The following is an 8,000-nucleotide window of genomic DNA, read 5'->3' as shown; positions in this document are numbered from 1 at the left end:
CTCCCTGGTGGCGGAACATGGAAGTGCATGCTTTACAGATACACAACAGGTTTCTCATCCCATCTTTACACGGTCACCACAAGACAGCATCAATTTGTTATGATGATCTGGAATGAACTACCTGAAAGGGTGGTGGAAGCAGATTCAAGAATAACTTTCAAAAATAAATTGGACACATACTTGAAAAGGAAAACATTGCAGGGTAATGTATGCACATAGGTTTGTAGAACTATTGAATTGTGAGTAGCTTAGCCAGTCACGTGATGTTCACAAGACTCAATAAAACCCCAGTCAGTTGGGAACGGCTTCTCTCCTTGCCCCCGCATCATTACCTCTGGTGTCCCCCAAGGATCTATCCTTGGCCCTCTCCTATTTCTCATCTACATGTTGCCCCTTGGTGACATCATCTGGAAACACAGCGTCAGTTTCCACATGTACGCTGATGACACCCAGCTCTACCTCACTACCACTTCTCTCGGCCCCTCCACGGTCTCTAGATTGTCAGACTGCTTGTCCGACATCCAGTTCTGGATGAGCAGAAATTTTCTACAATTGAATATTGGGAAGACCAAAGCCATTGTTTTTGGTCCCCGCCACAAACACCGTTCCCTAGACAATGACTCCATCCCGTTCCCCAACTTCTGTCTGAAGCTGAACCAGACTGTTCGCAACCTTGGTGTCATATTTGACCCCAAAATGAGCTTTTGACCACATATCCACAGTATAACTAAGACTGCCTATTTCCATCTCTGTAACCCGTCGCCACCCTTGCCTCAGTTCATCTGATGTTGAAACCCTCATCCATGCATTTGTTACCTCTAGACGTGACTATTCCAATGCACTCCTGTCTGGCCTCCAACATTCTATCCTACGTAATCTAGAGGTGATCCAAAACTCGGCTACCCGTGTCCTAACTCGCACCAAGTCCCGCTCACCCATCACCTCAATGCTCGTTGACCTACATTGGTTTCCAGTTAAGCAACGCCTCAATTTCCAAAGTCTCATCCTTATTTACAAATCCCTCCATGGCTTCGCCCCTCCCTAGCTCTCTAATCTCCTCCAGCCCCACAACTCCCCACCAACACCCCCTATCCCCGCCACCAACCCCCCCCCCCCCACCCCCGGCCACACCCCACCAGCCCCTCCCCACCACCCCCGGCCACCATCCCACCCCCCACCCCACCCCACCCCCCAAGAAATCTGCGCTCCTCTAATTCTGCGCTCCACCTGAGCATCCCTGATTATAATCGCTCAACCGTTGGTGGCCGTGCCTTCTGTTGCCTCGGCCCCAAGCTCTGGAATTCCCTGCCTAAACCTCGCCGCCTTTCTACCTCTTTTTCCTCCTTCAAGACGCTCCTTAAAACATACCTCTTTGATCAAGCTTTTGGTCACCTGTGCTAATGTCTACTTATGCGGCTTGGTGTCAAATTTTTATCACATAACACTCCTATGAAGCGCCTTGGGACGTTTCACTACGTTAAAAGCGCTATGTAAATACAAGATGTTGTTGTTGGTTTAGAGGATCCACGATGAGACATGCGGTTGTGAACCTCGTGGATGAACAGGCAGAGGACACAAGGACTGCCGAAGTGAAAAATAGACGTATAACACAGATGATTTTTGTGCAGTGCAACCAGTTCCCTAACATTTCCCTGAGATGTCCTTCCATGTCCACTAGAGGGTAGTGTCCTGTGCAGCAGTTCATTCTTTATTCCACATTGTGCTATCAGGATACATGTGGCCTTTAAGATGTGCTGAGGGAAGTACCAGAACCTCGAGGTGTGGGAGGTGTGAAACCTCAAGTACAGAACTGACTCAACAATTTCAGCACCAACTGCAAATAGAATTGTTGAAACATCATACTCTTCCAAGTGGCCAGTATATTTGAATTAATATTTTCCAAACAGCTTTGAGCTGAAATTGGAGTGTGTCACTCCACAATCATCCTCAAACTCGACATTGATTCAGCCCATTACAGCCATTGGTGGATTACAAAGACAAATATCAAACGCAGCCAAGTTTCAAATTAAAACAATGAACTGGCAAATATCTCAAGTGTGGTTCTCAAACAGGACTTGGGTCAGTCTTCCCACAGGTTTCCACTTAGGAAAATTAAGCTGTCTTAAAAAAACACAAGTAATTACAACATGAGGGAAAGAATGGAATTGGAAAATATTAAGATGGTTACCAGAAATGAAACCAAAGAACGAGATTTACAAAGAACGAGATTTTTAAAGTAGTATTCATACACTCTTGATTTGTGATTCATTTGAAGGCCACACAAAGGGGCCAAGTTTCGACCTGAGTGGCTCCTGTTTTTTTGGAGCAACTGGTTTAGAATACAGTATCTTAGAAATTTGAATTCTCAGCATTTAGTTTGCTCCAGTTCTAGTCAGTTAGAACAGTTTCACTTTGGAACAGAATTTTTTTTCAAAAGGGGGCGTGTCCGGCCACTTACGCCTGTTTTCAAAGTTTCGTCAGTGAAAACTTACTCCAACCTAACTTAGAATGGAGTAAGTGAAGATTTTTGTACGTTCGAAAAAACCTTGTCTACACTTTAGAAAATCAGGCGTAGGTTACAAATTAGGCGTAGGGAATGGGGGGGGGGGGGTTTAAAGGGAAGTTTACAAACATTAAACACTTCAGTTTTACAAATAAAGAACCACCATCAATAATAAATGATAAATACATCAATAAATCAACCAATAAATCAATCAAAAAAAATTAATAAAAAATAATTTAAAAAAAAAAATCAATAAATACAACATTTTCTACTTACCGACTGCAGCACCGGGAGTCCTCCAACAGCGTGCTGGGACGGCCCCCCCCAGTGTGTCTCTGTCAGTGTCTCTATCTGTCTGTCTGTGTGTGTGTCTCTCACTCTCTGTCTGTCAGTGTCTGTGTTTCTGACAGCAAGGGGAGGGGGAGAAGGGGGGGGAGAAGAAAGGGGGAGAGGGGGAGAAGGGAGAGAGGATGTAGGGAGGGAAGGAGAGAGGAGGGAGGGAGGGAAGGAGAGAGGGAGGGAAGGAGAGACGGTAGGAGAGAGGAGGGAGGCAGGAGAGAGGAGGGCGGGAAGGAAGGAGGGAGGGAGGGAAGGAGAGAGGAGGAGGGAAGGAAGGAGAGAGGAGGAGGGAAGGAAGGAGAGAGGAGGGAGGAAGGGAGGGAAGGGAGGGAAGGAGAGAGAGGGAGGGAAGGAGAGGAGGGGGGGAAGAGAGAGAAGGAGGCTGAACGGCCGGGCCCAAGACCTCGGGCTGGATTTACAGGTAGGTGGCGTCGGGTCTCGGGGGGGGGGGGTCACGGAGGTCCGGGGGGGGGGAAAAGTCGCGGAGGGGGAAGAGTCGCGGAGGGGGGGGAGAGACAGTCGCGGAGGTCCGGGAGGGGGAGGGGAGGTCGGGTCGCCGGGGGTGGGGGGGGGGGAGCGGGGGTTGGGTCGGGTGGGAGGAGCCTTATTCACGCAGCCCCAGTGAGGCCATTCGGCCAGGGCTAGGGGCTGCGTGCTTCGGGCCCCTCCCACAGTTTTGGGCGCCTGGAGCTACTGCACATGCGCGCCCACTGTAGCGCGCATGTGCAGAGGTCGCCGCACTGTTTTCAGGGCAGGGACCTGGCTCTTCCCCCTACAGCTCGTGCTGCACTGCGCCGAGCTCCAGAGGACCTGCAGGGAGCCGGAGAATAGGTAATTTTTTTTTAGGCGCACTTTCTGGCGCGAAAAACGGCGAAACTTGGGCCCAATGGGTTTGTATCATCACGACAAAGTGAGGTATTTCATTCTCACCTTGAGTGACAGAGGAACCAGGTCTTTCTGGAAAGAAGGTTGGATGGCGAGGACAATATGATCTATTTGACGGGTCAGCTGTGGCTCAGTGAGTAGCATACTTGCCTCTGTGTCAGAAGGTTGTGGGTTCAAGTCCCACTTCCAGCAACTTGAGCACATATATCTAGGCTGACACTCCAGTGCAGAACTGAGGGAGTGCTGTGCTGTCAGAGGTGTTGTCTTTTGGAAGAGACGTTAAACCGAGACCCCATCTGCTCTCTCAGGTGGACGTAAAAGATCCCATGCCACTATTTCGAAGAGCAGCGGAGTTATTCCGTGTGTCCTGGCCAATATTTATCCCTCAATCAACATAATAATGATTATCTGGTCATTATCACATTGCTGTTTGTGGGTTTTGTATTTGTTTAATTCGCTGCCACTTCTCTTCTAGGAATGTCCAACTTGAAGAAGTTCTGCTCTTCCCTCAGACAGGATTTCCATTTGTCTCTTTTACCTTGTTCATCAGTGCCCCTGCCCTTCCTTAAATATTTGTTAAATATTTTGAACTTTTCCAGTTTTAACAAAGGGTCACAGACCTGAAACATTAACTTTGCTTCTTCCACAGATGCAGCTTGACCTGCTGAAATTTCCAGCATTTTCTGTTTTTATTTCAGATTCCATCATCTGCAGTATTTCGCTTTTGTGTTTGTGAGAGCTTGCTGTGCCCAAGTTGGCTGCCACATTTCCCACAACACTCCAAAAGTACTTCATTGGCTGTAAAGTGCTTTGAGATGTCCAGTGACCGTGAAACTATGTAGTTCCAAATGGCTGGAACAAGTGGTAGATCATACCGATCAGATGAATCAATTTGTGGCCACCAAATTGGGGAAGTCAAAAAGACAAATTAAAAGGTACTTTGACAAGAACGGATGTCCCTTTGAATATCAGATAGGAAACTCAGTAATGATTCCAAATTATGGGAAAAAGAAGCATGCCTTTGAGCCCAGGTGGTGGGGACCGCATACGATTATAGACCAATTGAACCCCACGGTTTATTTGATTCAGTTACCGGGAAAAAGGGCGTTAAGTACAAGAAATGGTTTCACATTAATCAGTTAAAAATTGTCAAAAAGAGTAAATACTATACTGATCTTGTTCCCCACAGCCCATGATTGTCGGGACGACACTGAGGCCGAGCCGAGGGAAGATGGAGGAGCGGGAGCTGCAGCATGACTTACGAACATCATCAATGTGCTTCGAGAAGCGACGGTGCACTGAAGATACAGGAAGGGGAGGGTCTCCGTAGGAGAGGTTATTGTACTGTAGTAAATCCCCTACATGTGGCGTGGGGACCGAGTCAGGCCATCCACTTTTTTCTCTCCAAGTTTAAAACCCATTATACAGCAGTCATCCACCTCACAGAAACGTAAACAGCAGAGCTCACAATTTGCTTTCCCACCCATCTTTGTATCAGCAGCAAACTTGGCTACATTACACTCGGCCCCTTCATTCAAGTCATTAATATAGATTATAAATAATTGAGGACGCAGTACCGATCCCTGCTGTTTGCTAACCGGAAAATGTCCCATTTATCCCGATTCTCTGTTTTCTGTTAGTTAGCCAATCCTCAATTCATGCTTAATATATTACCCCCAACCCCCAATCTTGTGCAGTAACCTTTTATGTGGCACCTTATCGAATGCCTTCTGGAAATCCAAATACACCACATCCACTAGTTCCCCCTTATCCATCCTGCTCGTTACATCCTCAAAGAACTCCAGAAAATTTGTCAAACATGATTTCCCTTTCATAAAACCATGCTGACTCTGCTTGATTGAATTATGCTTTTCCAAATGTCCTGCTACTGCTTCTTTAATAATAGACTCCAGCATTTTCCCAATGACAGATGTTAGGCTAACCGGTCTATAGTTTCCTGCTTTCTGTCTGCCTCCTGTTTTAAATCGGAGTGTTACATTTGCAGTTTTCCAATCCACTGGGACCTCCCCAGAATCCAGGGAATTTTGGTAGATTACAACCAATGCATCCACTGACTCTGCAGCCACTTCCCTTAAGACCCTAGGATGCAGGCCATCAAGTCCAGGGGACTTGTCCACCTTTAGTCCCATTATTTTACCAAGTACTATTTCTTTAGTGATAGTGATTGTATTAAATTCCTCCCTCCCTATAGCCTCTCGATTATCCGCTATTTAGATGTTTTTAAAGAGTCTTCTACTTTGAAGACAGATACAAAATATTTGTTCAATGTCTCTGCCATTTCCCTGTTCCGTATTATTAATTCCCCACTCTCATCCTCTAGGGGACCAGCATTTACTTTAGCCACTCTTTTCCTTTTTATGTACCTGTAGAAACTCTTACAATCTGTTTTTATATTTCGTGCTAATTTACTTTCATATATGGGCTCAATTTTCCCCAGTGAATTGCGGCATTTTTTTTTGAGCAGGCTGCTCTTTTTGTCCGAAGTTGAAAAACCAGTTTCCCCAATCAATTTGCACCAGTGTAAGTCAGTTCGTTACGATTTTTTTTAGGTGAGTTTGTTTTCAGCCAAAGGGGGCGTAACCTGCCACTCGGGCCAATTCTGGTCATGTAGGGAAGTTTGGCCAGCTGAGAGTTACTCCAGTTCTGCTTAGGCCAGCGTGTGCGGTCTCTGCAGAAAAACTTTCCCTAGAGTTAAGGAAATCAGCACAGGAAAGGAAATCAGCACAGCAGATGCCCGGACACACTACATAGCAGCAACTTATCGCCAACCCCGCCCAAAGGATGTCCAGTCCTATTTTCAGTCCCCGGTTCACTCACACAGAGAGACAGACGGACAGACAGACAGACAAAAAAAAATCCGGGGACCGAGAATTTGAGGCGCGATGTAGATCATGTCTATTGTGCCCCTTAGTGGGTGGAATCCGCGTTGCGACTCTGGGAGGAATTCTTCAGCCACAGGGGGAAGGTGGTTGAGGAGGATTCTTGCGATGACTTTCCCTGTGGCAGACTGCAGGGAAACTCCTCTGTAATTACCGCAATCGGGCTTGTCCCCTTTCTTGAAGATGGTCATGATTGCAGCATCTCTGAAATCCCCTGGTATGCTCTCCTCCTTCCAAATAAGAGAAATGTGTTCATGGATTCGTGCCAATAGTGCTTCGCTGCCTTGTTTTAGTGCTTCGGCAGGGATTCCATCTGCTCCTGAGGCCTTGTTGTTCTTCAGTTGTTGGATGGCCTTTTCTACCTTATGCCAAGCTGGGGTTCTGCTAAGGTGGTGGTGGGTAGCATGCTGCGGGATGGAGTCGAGGACACTCGCGTCGAAGACAGAGTCTCGGTGAAGGAGATCTTCGAACTGCTCCTTCCAGCGGGTACTGTTCCTCTGTCCTTGATGTGTAACCCTCCGTTCTTGGCCCACAGTGGGGTAGGTCCTTGGGTGCTTGGGCTGTACGTGTTCTTGACTGCGCTAAAGAATCCTCGCACGTCATGGTTGTCGGCTAGTTGCTGGATCTCCTGCACGTTCTCTACCCACCATCTGTTCTTTAGGTCACGAGTTTTTTTTGTTAGCCCTCGGCCTTCAGACATCTGTAGAGCTGCTTTCTTGCTCTCGAGTTGTGTTGCTATTTCCAGTTCAAAAATGTCTTGTGCTTGTGGCTTATTAGCTCCTGGATCTCCTGGTCGCTTTCATCGAACCAGTCTTGGTGTTTCCTGGTCAAGTGAGTGAGCGTCTCTTCACAGGTGCTGATTATGGAGGCCTTGAGGGCAGACCAGGTGCTGTGGACACTCTGCGTCTCTGACTCACTGGGAATTGCCAGGTTGGCAGTGAGGCGTTGGCTGAATAGGGCTTTCTTAGCAGGGTTTTGGAGCGCTCCAGTTTTGATTTTCCTGCGGCATTGTTTCTGTTGCTGCCGCTGTTTTGGGGCTACATTGATGGAGATGACAGAATGGATTAGGTGGTGGTCCGTCCAGCAGTCATCAGCTCCTGTCATGGCGTGGGTGCTGCACACGTACTTGCGGTCCCTTGCTCGGATGATGACGTAATCTAGCAGATGCCAGTGCTTGGAGCGAGGGTGTTGCTATGAAGTCTTGTACTTGTCTCTCTGATGGAACAAGATGTTGGTTATGACAAGGTCATGTTCTAAGCATTTTGTCAGGAGGAGGGTACTGTTGGAGTTGAATCCTACGAATCACGGAGAGAGGATTGTGGAAAGCAGAAAGGAGGACAGTAGGAGTATGTTTGTGTGTATATACTAGGCCT

This window comes from Pristiophorus japonicus, chromosome 4 (genome assembly GCF_044704955.1).
Source record: "Pristiophorus japonicus isolate sPriJap1 chromosome 4, sPriJap1.hap1, whole genome shotgun sequence".
NCBI classification, from domain to species: domain Eukaryota; kingdom Metazoa; phylum Chordata; class Chondrichthyes; family Pristiophoridae; genus Pristiophorus; species Pristiophorus japonicus.
This window is presented reverse-complemented; position numbering follows the sequence as displayed.